This window comes from Nannospalax galili, unplaced genomic scaffold (assembly GCF_000622305.1).
Source record: "Nannospalax galili isolate Female #2095 unplaced genomic scaffold, S.galili_v1.0 scaffold272, whole genome shotgun sequence".
NCBI lineage: Eukaryota > Metazoa > Chordata > Mammalia > Rodentia > Spalacidae > Nannospalax > Nannospalax galili.
The window spans coordinates 2,215,166-2,231,632 of NW_008331836.1; positions in this window are offsets into that span (position 1 = coordinate 2,215,166).

The following is a 16,467-nucleotide window of genomic DNA, read 5'->3' on the forward strand; positions in this document are numbered from 1 at the left end:
AAATTTATGATTCATGTCTTTTGATAGCTAAGTCAACATCATTTGTGTTTCTTTAGTAACACAAAATATTCACCCAGTAATAATTTGAGGATTCAACGAGTTGAACTGAACACATTTTAAGGCTGGTTATCTCATTGTTAGGTGTATGAATTAGTCACTTTTCTTATTGCTGAGATAGAATAACTGGACAGAGCAACTCAAGGTAAAAAAAAAGCATTTGTTTTGGTTTACGTTTGGAGAGGACAACTTGGCGGTGAGAGTGACTTGTGGCTGTGGCAGTGAGGGCTTGCTCACATCTGAGTGATCAAGAAGGACACACAAGTGTTGAGTGGAAACAGGGTGGAGTGGGCCTATAAGCCCTGAGACACTCCCCACTCCCTTCAGGTCAGTTTCACCTCTTGAAAGTTCCACAGCTTCCCAAAACAGCATCACCAGCTAGGGAGAGAGCACTCAAAAACATGTGTCTCTGTGGTTTTCTTGGGGTGGGGCGATTTCATATATGCACAAATACAGTTTCTAAGCATTTACTATCAGAAAATCACTTATACTTGCATAATTAAATGGGAGATAAGTTATGTGTCTAAAAACTAATTTCAAGATATAGTTATAGGATGGAAAAAGTGAGAAGTAACTCTGGTTAATATAATTCAATCAATTTGATTATAACATTATTTTTTTAAAGTAATTACAAGATATGATTCTGTCCTCCGTGAACCTATCACCTAACAATAGACTCAGAACTGTGGTGGGTTATAGGACTCATTAAAGTATGGCCTTAAAATACCATGAGAGCACTAAAAAGTAGTTTTAGCCCCTGATGGAAACGAACCAGAGTTCATGGAGAAGGGATCTTTGAGTTAGAAAATAAAGTGTTCCTACATTTTGGAAAGACAGAACTGGATTCTCACAGAGAGTGGAGAATTATGAAAGTGTAGATTAATAGAGACAGTGACGTGGACAGCACAGGTGAGAATTGGAAGAGTCAAATACTCTGGGTATTTCTTTCCAAGTCAAGCAAAGTTCCATTTTGTGTGCTCAACAGAAACTGTGGATCATATTATGCTGTATTTTTGATGCTATACCAAGCGGTATGGTTTGCTATGGTTACTTTTCTGTTGCTTTGATAAAACACCATGACCAAAAAAAAACAAAAAACAAAAACAAAAACAATAACAAAAAAAAAAACACCATGACCAAGGCAATTTATAGATGAAAGAGTTTATTTGGCCTATGGATTGAGAGGGATGAGTTCAACATGATGGGTTGGCAGCATTCACAGAAAGTTAAGAGTTCACATCTTCAAGCAAGCATAGGAAGCAGATAGAGAAACTAGAAATAGAGCAAGGCTATGAACTCACATAGCCTACCCCCAGTGACATGCTACTTCCAGCACACAGTGTCACCAACTGGGGCCAGGAATTTAAATACTTGAAACCTTTGGGGACATTCTCATTCAAACTACCACAGGGAAATGTACTTCCTAGAGCCAGTGATGAGAGATTGAAGATATTTGAATAGCATAGATAGAATTATAGATGTATCTTAATGAATTCTCTGTAAAGGCAAAGTAAATGACATTGGGAGTAGATTCTTCAAGCAAGAATTCCTAAGTTATGCTATCAGTATTCAGGCCACTTCCATTAGTGATCTCTGAGTTATGCCAATTGGCATGCTGATTTTATACATAATCCGTTCTCCTTTACACGCTCCTATCTTTCTTTTGTATATAGGTTTTTTTCTTGCTATGTTCACAATTTAAGCTGTCCAATTAAATCCTGAAAGTTAAGATGCAGCAAAAGGAAATCAATTAAAAATATTTTACACTAAGGGATGAATAGATCATCTCTATAAACACTTGTTTACTGTGCATGCAGTGGAGGTGTTTTTGAATGCTTGTGATTTAAGACTTTGGATTAACTGTAAGCCAAGTATCATCACTGATAAAGAATTGGGAGCTTAATATCATAAGCACAGCAAAATCTGTGCTTCTTGTATAGTGTGCCTCCATCATTGTAAAGAAACATCTAATTTGTCCTTATGCCTTCTCATAAAGCCTGCTCATCTCCTTTGGTTCTAAGGACATAGCATCCAATGCTATTCATTGAGATCAGTGATAATACAGCTACTATTAATAAGCCTCAGCTGTGCTTTGTACACTATTCTAAGAACTTAAAACGTCATGTCATTTCATAGTCATGACAATTTCAGAGAAAATATTGTTAATCTGATCTCAAGAATTTTGGAATAGAATCACAAAAGAGAAGAGTAGAGCTGTGATCTGAACCCAAGTAACTGAGCTTTAGAATCCAGCTTCATAGCAACTGTACCGTACTGTTCCTCAGTTCAGTAGGTGTTTGGAGAAGATTGTATTAACATCACTTTCCAATTCAATACTGGTGTTGATCTGCTCCCATCTCACTCGGTAGGAACAAAAAAGTAGGCATAACTACGTAGCAAGAGAGAGAACAGGCATGGGGCAGGAGAGGGACAAAGAGAGAAAATATAAAGGTAAGGGTTGTTGAGATGGCTTAGTGGGTAAGGGTACTTGTTGCCAAGCTTGATGACTTGGGTTCAATCTCTGGGGCTCACATTGTTGAAAGAGAAAACAGACTTCTGCAAGTTGTTCTTCACTCTCCACACATGCACTGTGGCACCTGTGCTGTGAAATGTGCATGTGCATGCATACATTTGCACACAGAATAAAAATGCAATAAAATAGTTAAAAATGAAGATGTGTAGGTAATTTTTAATGTCAACTTTATCAAAAATTTAAACAGCAGATACACAAAAATCAGTTTTTATGTGACAAACTTAAGTTCTAGGAAGAGTCTTAAAAGATCAGCCGGTGATCACATTTATTTTTTGACTGGTTTTTAAAAAATGGAATTCTAAATGATTGTAAAGGTCGTGTATTATCAGTCGTAGAGGAAGTATTTAATATTGTAGCTCTCATGAGCATATAGCCTACCACAGTGTTTCCATATATGTGATGTGGATAAAAATAAATCTTTAGAAATGTGTGTATGTATGTGTTCCTTAGGATAATTTTATCATTAGGTTTTGTCATTGTAGCAAAAGAAATTTCATTATTTGTCTTTTGCTCGATTTAATTTTTCGGTTACAAATGTGCATCAATATACTGTGTGTGCTTTGACCTCCACATCCCTGCTTTGCAGAGATAACCACTATTTTCCAACTGTTCAAAACCCTATTGGATTTAGTTGTATCTCCTTATCTTTGAATAACATACTTTTAGTTCTACTCTTTGCTCTCGGTTTTAAGCATTATGTACAAATCCTGTGGAAGCTGATTCAGGTCAAATATCACCAACCTCCCATCTCCATCCTTCCAGCTGTGTATCTTAATTTTGGATAGATAAGTGTTGTATTTGCACACATTGTTTACAGATCTAAGTGATGTGCCATCTTTTATTTTGTTACACAATTTTTTATTTTCTGTGGAGTAAATAATTGTCTCAATTTTTTTAAAAAGTATATTTTATGAGCTTAATATTAATCGAAGCTGTAGATGGTGATGTCCTCTTGAAATTCCAGGATTTGAGAAGCTAAGGTCAGGAATTAAAGTTTAGTCTAGCCTGGACTACACAGTCAGAACTTGCCTCAAAAATGAATGAATGAATGAACCTATCCTCAACTATTGCATGCTCATATAATTCTCTAAATATGATTTCAACATATTTAAACTTGGCCAGGTGATTATCGGATCAATATCTCTGCTCACAGACAGCTGTCATTAAGACTCCAATCAGGATAAAAGGGAGCTAGCACTCTGTGATCTGACTTCACTTTCTTAGGAATCCCTGTGGGTGTTTCCTATGGGAAAAACCCTGTTTTCTGTTCTGTGTGCTTTCTCCATTGAACTTTGCCCCTTGTTTATTTTGTTTTACATTCTCCAATCATTTCTTGTGAAATATTGAATAATGGTTACATTTTTTGATAATATCCATTAAGAGGATGTTTATTCATACTTGATTAATGGGCTGTTGGACAGGGCTTTATAGCTCGAAGCACTCCTTATTCTAACTACTGTTTCACCTACCTGTTGCCTTCAGTGCTGGTGTGACGATGTTCAAAGGTCTTAGGATAGTTTTTCCTTCACTCACTGATCCTGAGGCTCTATTTATTTGTTTGCTTATTTGGTTGGTTGGTTGGTTTGGGTTTTCTTTTGGAAGCTTGCCAGATCTTTATCTGAAGTTTCACAGACATGTATGTTGATATGGACTTATTTGAGCTATTATTTTGAATATTTGTTGGCTTGCTTTCAATTTTCAAACTTTTGATAGTCTCCTCAAATCACTGTTCTATGATGCTTCCCCAAAGCCGATCTTGTTTAGACTCAGATTTTCTTGCCCTTTTGTTCCTCCTGCATTCCATCATTTCATTATTTTTCTAGATTTCCTTAGCAGTGGCATCTAATATTCACATTAATTTCATAATTTTCTCTAGCTTATTTTTAAGCCTTAAAATTTTACATCTATTTACCTTTCTGATTATTCCTTTAAAAATTTATCTGGATCATATTTCATAGAAATCATTTGTTATCACATCTTGTTGCATGTATTAAATATTTTAGGCTTTTAAATTTTTCTTAATATTTGCTTGGAAAAGAATAATTTGAGGATAGCCCAAATACCAAGTCAGGTAAATGAAGGCGGTGTTAAATGAAATGAGCAGTGTATTTTGTAAAATAACTTAGACTGTGAAGAACTATTCTGTGACTGAATTTTTTAGCGACATCAATATCACTTATCTAAGTGTAGTTTAGTTGTAAAATAGAATGTAAAAGGCCTTAAGACTGATATTTGAAAACATTAATAAAAGTACATTAAAATTAATTTTCCTTTTTTAATTTTATTCATTTATGTTTTTTATTTTTATCTTATGGGTATGAATGCATTGTCTGTGTACATGTATGTAAGTTCACCTGTGTTGTGCAATGGCCATGAAGGCCAGAAGAGAGTGTTGGATACCCTGGAACTGGAGTCACAGATGTTTGTTAGCCATTATACGGGTGCTGGGAACAAAACCCAAGTTCTCTGTAAAAGCAGCCAGTGCTCTTGACTGCTGAGCCATCTATCTAGCCCTTCTTAGATTATTCCAAAATCCTTATCTTAAAGCATAATAACCTTAAGAATTATAAAACTGAAATTGATAATTTCTTAACAAACTTAAAATGAAAAAAGTTTCATTCAGTTAAGAAAAGGTGGGATATTAAAGTAGAGAAAATTGAACTTTTAATGCATGCAGCAAATTATTGATTCATATTTGTTGAACATTTCAGCAGTTCATATAGAGATACATATTGAATTAAATGATGGTCATTTGGGGGTTTCTAGAGAAAGCTTAGTGTCCTGAATGCTCTTAATGTGTATGACACAGTACTTATGTCATTTGAACTATGTGTGATATGTATGTTTCAATCCCAGCAGTGACTTCTGGTATACTGTTTCTGTGTGCACTTATCCAATTAGTCTTGATTGTATCATTTAAATAATTGTAATGTATATCCCTTAGAATTTTTCTTTCAAAAATATTATTGCTGGACATGGTGGAGCATACCTACAATCTCATCACTAAGAAGGCTGAGGCAGGAAGATGACTTGGACTACATAGAAAGATCCTGTTTCATAAATTGGAAATAAAAACATAATGCTTTAAAGTTGTTTCTGGGTTGAGGTATAAATTTTGAAAAATTTATCAATAATAAACCTTGAATACTCACATTGTATGATTTTTGTCAGGAGTAAAAAAAATCAAAGTTAAGTCTTTGAAGAACTCATTTACCTTTAGTACAGTTTAAGTCCTTTGTTTATCTTGTACTTCTATGGTGATTAATGCATTATTCATTCTATTAGCATTTACTGAAAATGTTCAGTGTATGAGATTCCATCAAGGGCTGTGCTGCTTCAAAAAATTCTCTTAAAGCAAGTTGGGACTCAACAAATGTCACATTTCACCTTTGCTTTGAACATACAGTTACATACAAAGATGCTATTTCCTATGTTTTCCCATTTTCAAGGGGTATAGATATATGGAATTTGAAATAGAGAGCAGGATGTTGAGGAACTGCAGAGACTTTGAAGAATTTGTGTTAAAATAGTACTCCTAACTGTCAATTCTTGACTGCTTGGGCTTGTAAATTTTTCTTAGCATCTTGCAAGCTTGTTGTTGAGATTAATTGCTATAATAGATGTTCAGACATTCAAACTGTTTCCATTTTTTCTGTTTTTAGTGATGTTGCCATACATACTGTCTCAAATGAAGCATTAAATTCCTGAATAGAAAATTATCACTGAAATATCAATATCTTTGAAGGCAACATAAACACCGAGGAAAAATCAGAAATAGAAAATACTTTAAGTGTTTTCTAATCCAACTTTTATATGATTGTACATCTCAGAGTCACACAGTTAAAGGTGATACCAAGGCAAGAAACTTCTAAAGCTTTTGTGTTTTCACCTTTATAGGAAAGATTAAAAATCATTTTAAGCAATGGGTAGAATATATATATATATATGTGTGTGTGTGTGTGTGTGTGTGTGTGTTGTATGTGTGTAATTTTAAAATGAAACAAAATTTATTTGAGCATTTCAGTAATCTCCAAGAAATATTTTCAATTTAGAGTCCTGGTATAAAATTGCAAAAGCTGTTCTTGAACTTTGGAGATTTCTGAGGACTGAAAAGAATTCACCTGATGTTTGTTGTACTGCCATTCCCTAGTTCTCTTTTGAAATTGCTGTGGTTATTACTGGAAGTTCACTGTTGGGGCTGTTTGTTGAAGTCACAAACTAAAAGCAGTCTCAGAAAACAGTTCCCAGTATTATTTCAAGCACCTGACTCAGCTAAGAGTTGGATGCTTTCAGAGTGATCTTGTTGATACTTTTTCTCAAGTCTTCTTTTCTTTTGAAGAAAATCTGTCTGGCTGCTTCTGTTCAGAACACTTTCAGATACCTGGGTGAGAAAAACCCAATGAAATTATAAGTGCATATGTTTCTCATGCATGATGAAGGAACTTTATATAATTGTAGTTTTATCACCCTTGTTTTTAAATATACATAGATAGATGTTGCGATTTTGATTGAAAACTTTGTACAAGGTATTGATGTAGAACTTTTCAGTTTTCAGAATACTATTCAAGATATATGAGCTCTTACTAGAACAATTATCCAAAAGATTAAGCTCTTTGAATGATGGCGATTTTATATTTATTTGCTTCTAAGGAAGGTGCTTAGTAAGCACAGTACTTAAATTTATACTATCTTAATGCTGGTTCCTGTCCTGATCTAACAAGAGGACTTGTGTATCTGGACCTTCTCCTGAAGTGGCATTAACATGAGGCTATGCAGTTTCCTTGTTCAGTCATTAAATCTCTTGAAGCAGTTATGACGACAAAGTAGATTCAGAATTATGTTGACAAGATGTTAGATTTGGGGATACCCTTCTTCTTTATTTTTAATTTGTTTGTTAAGATTTAAATCACAGTGAAATCCATGCTGGGCAGCTTAAACACAGCCTTAAGTGTTGAATCTAATTCTTAGATTTTCTGCTAAATGGCAGGCAGAAAAGACTGACTTACAATGAAAATAAAGTGTGGTCTCTATGGTTCTGCTTTTGTCCTACAAAAGATATAATAATTCATGTATTTTTAAAGATGATGAATATGCTTCTCTTTTATTCTTGCTTTGGATAGATTTTCAGAAAGACAGATCCCCCTCTGTTTTATTTCTACCCTATCTGTACTTCATCACAAGCAAGAGATCCTTTTTGATGCATATGCATTATATTAGCTGCCCTGCATTTCCTCTCTGCAATGAGTTGAAATAAAAGCAATTATCTGTGGCTTCCCCCTTCATTCCTCTCTGATTCTGAGCACAACTAATCAGAACAAGGCAGATATTAGGGTCTCTGCAGCAAGCACAGAAATGCCTAGAGTAAAGGAACATCACTGAAGTCACGGTACTGCATCTTCTTGCCGGAACAGGAAATAAATGAAACTCCACTAACTCCCATGGGACAGCTACTTTCAGACTTTCTGTTGATGGTTAGTGCTCTAGATTATTGTTCTCTCAAAATACACATACTACACATCTCACTTTCATTGTTAACACATAAAATACATTGTACATATAACAGGGGAACTATTCTGAGTATTATAGAATGATTAGAGTAACTGTTTAGTGAGCCTTTTTGCCTTCATTTCTCAAACTTTCTTGGTCTGTGCAACAGCATGTACATGACTTGTTTAGAAATTCTCTTGTACAACACGGGAGGGTTCTAGCAACCTGGCTGTTGCTGGAGATAATTACTTGTGACCTTCTGCGTGAGTGGGTGAGAATAAAGACCTACACAGTATGTCCAAAATGGACCAGACTGTATCCAAACTGAAGCTTTATCCGTCTTTTAATCATTATGTGACCTAGGATTCATTAGTTGGAGCAGTAAGCGTTGGGCAGAGGCTCTCTATGCCCCTATGCCACATAATAATTTGTGCTATTTGGGGGGACATATGTAAACAAATATGCATGCACACACACTTTATCTATGTGACAGGACCAACATATCGCTGTATTCACATCTCTGTCTCTTGCTTTTCATAACAGTAATTTCTTAAATTACTAATCAGGTTGAGGAAGGTATTTGTATTTTCCTTCAATGTGAGAGGACTTAAATAAAGGATGATTAAAGTACATGCAGAATCTCAAATTCTTACTAGTCAGTCTCAGTTACTCTACCACACCACAATTACAACCTGTGAGCCCTTCCTTCCCTTCCTCTAGCTGGGATTCAGGGCTTCTCGGGTATATCAAGATAAAGATTTCTCGTATGTGAACTTGTGCCAGTGTGTGTGGCCTTGTGTTCATTGCCCACAGTTCTGATTTTTCTCGGTAAAGTGGAGAAGTCACTAAGATCTTGGACATTCAAGTTCAAAAATGTACATCACCCAGTATACATAGCAGGGCATTTGCAAGTAAGCTACTCTGGCTTAGGAGAAGTAAAGTCCAAGGCCCAGACCCTGGCTGCTTCTGAGAAAGATATATTTTTCTCCAAACTTGAGAACCAGCAATTCCGTTCTGTTCTTGTCTCCCACATGCTGTATTCGCTCCTTTTTTTTCTTTTGTTTTTTTGTATTGAAAGTAAATATTTATGGAACAAAAAGATTAGGAAAATTTAATATAAATCTTACCTAGGGTATTTTATGTGCAGTTTTGCTGTAAGGAAACTTATGTTGATCCTAAAATCACGCTACAAAAACTCATGATAAAACCTTAAGTATTATTTTAAAAAAAAAGCAGGATTGGGTCACAGAACTCAGAATTTTCTCAGTGACTTCAATGACTCCATTTGGAATGGACGAGTCCTGACTACTTTCCAGCTACTTAAAGAAGACGCGCATTGCTCTGTTATTAGAGCTGTGTTACCCACTTCCATCTCTTCAACCCTGGGCTCTTCCAGTAATGACAGACTCTCCTGAGGCCTGAAAAACCAAACACCTGCATTGTTTTACGAGTTTTATTTGTAGACAATTGAATCCCCCTTCCTAGAAGTTGATAACGAGAATAGCAAATGATACAGCTGGCATTAGAAAAGATGTGATATATAAAAGGATCATGTTAAAATTATCATAATCATTACTTCCTTTCATTTTTAAACAACCTCTGAAGTATGAGTTACTCTTCTCTATGTACCAGATACCAAACATTTAATAATTTGCTTTAGGTTTACACAGGAAGTGAATGACTTGGAGATGCACACTCTCCTGTCTGGGACTCCACGGTAAGCTGTGCTGTTGTGAAGTGTCCCAGACACTTCATCATCTCAGTGCCCTGTATGCCCATCACACTCACTGTCAACCTCGAATTTGTTGTAGATTGGATGCCTTTGTGTCCCTCAGCCTCTCCCTTCTCTCTTTTATCTTCCCTGTTACCAGATACACCATTCCAAACTAGCTATCCAGTCTTTCAGGGCTCAGTTTCGGATGACAGCTTTCCACTGGTCTCTTTAGCCCATCTGCTTTGATATACTCAGTTATTTCTGAAACTTTTCTGGCCATCTTGTTGCTTCTGTGGATACACACTTAGTTTTTCTGACCTTCTGAGCCTTCCTCTCAGAGTATTGACTTGCATGGAACCCAGAGTGAATCCATGATCCCTTGGGAAACCTCTCGTTCTTGAACATGAACCAGAGATTTTCATGTTCTCCGCAGGCACCAATATTTTCCTACCTGTGTTGCCACTGACCCTTGCAGGTAGACACAGCATATTCACATTTTTGTTAGCTCAAAACAAAGGCAATGCCTTTTCTCAGGACTGTCTCACATTCAAATCAGCATCCAGTTTTGGTACAAAAGCTTGTTTTCTCCCAGTTGCATCTCAAGCACACAGATTTCTTGAGGATTTGCACAATCTATCTGCCTTTGGTTTGGTAATGGAAGATACTAAGCTTTGAATAAACTTGTAAAAAATTGTTCTTTGTACATGGAATTAATTATCTTTGCTATTTTTGTTTGCAAAACCAGGACACCTACTGCCCTTTTGCACTTAAAATGATAGCTGTCACAGCAGATTAATGAGCACCATCAGTAGATTTGAGAAAGACAGAATGAGAAGATTGTGTCATTGACAGGAGGAATGGAACATCCTCTAGGAGAATGAGCTAATTGATATACATTAAATGAATCTTTTTAGAAATCAAATAATTTTCAAGATTAAGGAAAATACGTATATTTTTATTACTAACAAACCCTGCTGTACAGAGGGTTCCTGTTTGAAGAAAAAGCTGTACTGGCCAAATGATGCTGTTGCATCCAAGTTAGATTTTTACCTTGTTACATATTCCTCTTCTTTCTACTAGACTCTCAGAGTTAAAACAGAGTCCCAGTTTCTGGGTGTTTATTTTGGTCACATTGTTTCAATGTAGAACATGGCTTCTTGGAGTTGTCAGAAACAGTAGCAGGAATGGTGTTTGGGCAAAACCAAGCAGGCAATCAGTTATTGCTCCAGAATTCACTTCCCTCTAGTCTCCCTTTAGCACCTTTATTTGCTAAGGTGTGGGCAGGGATACTTTCTTATTGTACTTACATGTGCAATGAAAGGAAAAAAATATAGTGTCTGAATCTAATTGATAGAAGTTGTTTAGGCATTAGTTTTATACTTTGACAGTCAATTCTTATGTTGAATAAAATGAAATAAGGATGTGTATATATATTTTATATTATGGTAAGAAAATGTTTTCCCCTTTACTATAAAGTGTGTGATTTGAGGTCAAAACCCCAACAAAACAAAATAAAACAAACAACAACAAGAACCAAAATAAAAACAAACCACTCATTTCCAAGGCATATTAATGTATAGTGTCATATTGATGGATGTAAAATAGGATTTGTGTCATTAAAACCATAGTATATATCATATAACATTTTCTTTTCACAAAACCTTAGAAATCACTTACCAACATTTTTATTTTGTGGATAAAGACATAAAACTTTGTAGTCAGTGGTGAACTTAACTTCTGTTCTATCTCTTTGCAGGCTTATTAGACTAGATTGCTATTCAATTTTCCTTGTATTTGATACATTAGTTTTCTCTGTGGTCCTCCATATATTAATGGCTATATTATGTTTTTTAATTAGATTCTTCCCCTTGGAATTTCTGCATATATGGCAGAGCAGGAGATGCTAGAATACATTGCTTTCCTCATAGGAGGGGATCAAGTCCCTCTCCCAGGTTCAGGTGGTGGAGAAACACTGTGAAACTCCAATAATTTCTCAGAAAATCACACTGGGCCAAGATTACGGTAGGACTGCAGTGCTTACCTTGATCTCCTGTTTGTAATCTGAATTCTGTTATACAGGGACGGCTGTGACTTGATTGTTGAGGCTTTTTCTGTAGAAACTAAGACATACTGATATGTCTTATTGCACTTATATGCATTACATTGCATGATTTTAACATGTGAGTCACTCATTTTTGTTGACTTTAATCTAGAATATATCTAATTGCCTAATATTGAAAACCTGGCTATTGAAATTACCTCTTTTTTGCTTTATTCATATATATGTATATATATATATGTTTAGATTATTCTTTACAATAACAACTATTACAATGACAAGTTATTTTTCCTGGGGTAACATAAATAATGCTTTTATTAAAGCATACATTGTATATAACTCATATATTATCATATATATTTAGCACATATTCCTCATGACACTCCACTGCCCTTGACCCAAAAAACAACATATGAATATGTTTGGTGTTGGTTTGCATGTTCAAGAGAGCACTGCAGACAGCAAGATATATTCCTTGGAAACAGCTAAGGTATAAAAATTATCCCATTTGTGTTATAAGCAATAGTTGAGATTAAACTGATAACATTTGTATGTACTTGTTTAGGTCTAGGGGTCGGAAAGGGCATTCTTTGGTAACTTCAGACTTTTGCTTCCCCTTTCTTGCTGGGTACACTGCTTCAGTAAAAAAATGAAATAACCCTTGTTCTTGAGCATAATTCCAAGAGAATTGTGAAGGAACAGACTCTGAGAAGTTCAGATCCACACTTTTCTTTAAAATAAACACTAATAAGTTTTTTTTTTAAATTAAAAAAAACTTTATTATTTTTATTTTATGTGTATGTGTGTATTGCTTGCATGTAGTTAAGCGCAACCCTGCCTTGCAATGCCTGTGGAGGACAGAAGAGGCTGTCGGATCCCCTGGAACTGGAGTTACGGACAGCTGATAGCTGCCACGTGGGTGCTGGGATTCGAACCCGGGTCTTTTGCAAGAAGAGTCAGTGAGTCAGGTTCTTTTTATTCAAGCATTACATTTACTATGTAATGTGGCTTTGCATAGTAAATGCTGTAACCCTTAATGACACACTGCAACCTGGAATTACATGCTTAATAAGACTTTCTATCCTTAAAGTTCCTTTTGTCTGACTATTTCATGATAGCAACAGAAATTAAACTAATAAACAAATTGGTACCAAGGAAATGGGATCATTGCTGTGGTAGACCAAACCATGTGACTTTTATGCCTTTGGAATATTTTGTGGAAGAATGAAATTTTGGACTGGAAAATCTATTGAGTATTGTGGACAGAGTTTAACAGGCTGTTCTTTGGGAGGTTGGAAGATAGGAATTCAGAGATACATGTGGACAGAAGAGGCTGGGTTCATGAGGTTTCAGGGGAGAACAAGAGTTCTGTCAGGAACTTGATTAGTATGATATTTTCTCCAAGTATTGACTTCATTTACTCCATCACCTTGGTGAAATGCAATTTAAAATGGATGCGCTGATTTGTTTGGCAAAGGAAGTTTTAAGATAGGAGAGCATACAGGCTGATGTTGAAGAGGAACTGTAGTTGATAGAGAGATCTGAACCATTAGAGAAGCTCCTGTGCTGTTCTGGGGCAATAGAAAAGCATTTCCTTAAGGCCAGCACACAGAAGCTGATAGAGCTGTGGTCTAGTGGGACCAGGCCACCACACAACCTGGAGGGTATAACTTGCAATTACCACCCATGTGGTACTGGAAAAGATACAAGTTTGATGTGATTATGTAGAGTAGCTATGACAGGGTTGGGGTACCTGTAAAGAAACCCTGAGAGGTCATTATTTGAAACTGCAGAAGTAAGGCCTCAGTTGCAATGGAGACCCAGGATATTGGAAATGACAGCTTTGTGGGATGTTCATTAAGGAGATTTGTAAGGGTAGAGTGGGGCCAGTCTAACCTTATTAGAGAATCTGTGTGTGATGAGGTGGTAGAGCTGGAGAGGTGGCAGAGTTGGGGGAGGGGGGCTACACAACACCTTTGGAACCCATATTATGGCCCCAGATGTAAGATATGGAGGTGCAGGATTTGGTGTTTCCCTGCTGAATTTTGGCTTTGTTTTGATATAATTTTCCTTGAGAAAATTATATAATTTTCCTGATTCTGCCATTTTAGGATAAGAATGTTAGTCTGTGCCATTTTATGTTAGAAGTATGTAACTTGTTTTTGATTTTATAAGAACACATACTACGTGACTTTGGACTTTTGAGGAATTGGAATTTTTAAAGATGTTTTGGACTTACAAAGTTGGATTCTGCTTTACATTATGACATAAACATGAGTCACTGGATATAATGTGTAGAAAGATTATGACTTAGTGATGTGCTCATATGCTTAGTTGACAAGGACTAGAGTTGTGATGATCAATTTAAATTGTCAACTTGACACAATATATACTTATCCAGTGTTCTGGTTAGCTTTCATTGTCAATTTTCCATGGCCTAAAATCACCTGGGAAGAGGGAACCTCAATTGAGTAATTTCCTAGATCAGACTGGCTTGTAAACATGTCTACTGGGGCATTGTCTTGACTGCTAGTTGATATAGGAGTGCGTAGCTCACTGTGCACTGTAAAATTCCTAGGCAAGTGGTCCTGGGTTGCACTTGAAAGCTAGGGTGGGCCAGAGAGCTAGGCAGTTAATACAGTTTCTCCATGATTCCTGCTTTCTGGTTGTGCCTTGAGGCCCTGCTGTGACTTCTCTTAATGATGGATTGTGACCTGGAAGTATAAGTCAAATAAGCTCTTCCCTCCCACGTTGCTTTTGATCAGTATGTTTTCTCACAGCAACAAAAAAATTTAGAACACCTGCGAAGGCAAGCTTAATGAGGCATTTCCTAGATCAGATTGGCCTGTGTGTATGCCTGTGCCCCTAGTTTTTCTTCACTAGGGTAAATGAAGCAAAAAGTCCAACTTGATTGTGGGGCACACCATTTCATGGGCTAGCCTCAGAAATGTATGAAGCTGAAGAAAGCATGGTGAACAGAAAGCACGCATGCATTGGTTTCCCTGTGCTCTCATCTGTAGATGTGAAACCCTGCTTCAAGTTCTGCCTTGACTTCCCCTCAGTGAAGGACTATAACCTGGAATTATAAGCAGAATAAACTTTTTCTACCTTTGTAGAACCCTGAGCCCTCTTCATATACCCGCTACCCCCCAATCCCTCCAGACCCCCACTAATTGCTCTTTTAGCTTCTGTAAAATGCTTGGCTGCTGCTTTAGACATGCCTAGACATACCCTGGCATGCCCTGACCCCTGCCGGCTATTCCCCACCCTCCTTCCAGGAAACTATAGATTAAGCAAGCCCGAGCATAAAAACTGCCCTATAAGGTAAAAAAAGAGACTCCTGGCCCCACAGGTAACAGCACATTCCACAGCCCTGCGAATAGCACCTACCAATAAGAAACTTCCAGGGCTGCATCTTATACATCCAATCGGTTTAAAATTATGTAAAATTATTTTGGCGCGCTCAGGCTCCTTGAACCAACCAAAATGTATCTTTGGTATATCCTCCCCCCCACCTTTTGTCTAAAATGTATAAAAGGCTCAACTCTCCCTTACTCTGGGCTCTCAGCACGGATCCGTTGAGTTGGTGAGGTCTGAGAGCCCAAGCTTAAGCCCGAATAAACCATAAACCTTTGCTTTTGCATTTTGGTGTGTTGGGTCCTCGGTGGTCTTTTTGGGGTCCAGTGGATGGGGTACAACACCTTAAAGTTCCTTTGCCAGAGTATTTTATCACAACAGAAATGAAACTAATGTAGGCCCGTACTAGAGTCTTATTTCTCTCATCTGCTTCTTCCTCCCTTATCTTTGTGCTGTATGTGACCATGTTTGTTATTTTCTGGATTATCTGTTTAGGGTTTTTACTGTAGTTGTTACTGTATCAAAGTAGGCAATCTCCAAATTAGGTCGTGACTTGCTTTTTTTACGCCCTTCATGACAGTGCAAATGCAAGTGTTTATTAGAAGCCTGAAATTTGATATTTTCCTGGGGTAGCTGCATGTGGTGTAATACCATACTTTGCATTGTTGGTTGGGGCAGTGAAAACATGCTTTCAGGGTTGTGCTGATGAGAGAGACAGCCAATGCTCTAAAGTGTGCAGTACAGTTAAGTGGGCACGGTTGGTAAACACATTTTCAGCTTGCAGGATTGTCAGTGTATGATGGATAACTGAAATGGAACTCCATTGTAAGTCAAATAGCAGCTTGTGCAGCATTCTTCATTTTTATTATTAAGCATAACCTTCAATTTCTATTGTTTTATGTATTGCTACATTTACCTAAAATTATTCAATATCAGAATGGAAAGATAACTAAAGTTTTCTTTTTTTTATTCCTTTTTAGCTGCATAGCTTTGATTTTCTACTTATTTATTTATTATTTTATTTATTTATTTATTTATTTTTATTTATTTTTATTTTTTTAATTTTTTGGTCTTTTTGAAACAAGGTCTCCCTGTAGTCCCAGCTGGCCTGGATTCACTATGCCGACCAGTCTGGCCTCAAACACACAGAGATATACCTGCTCGGCCAGATTTTCTAATTTTTTAATCACTGTACTATTTCATAACATTTGAGGTGTTTCCAATTTTGGACATCACAGATAACATAGAAATGAATAATTT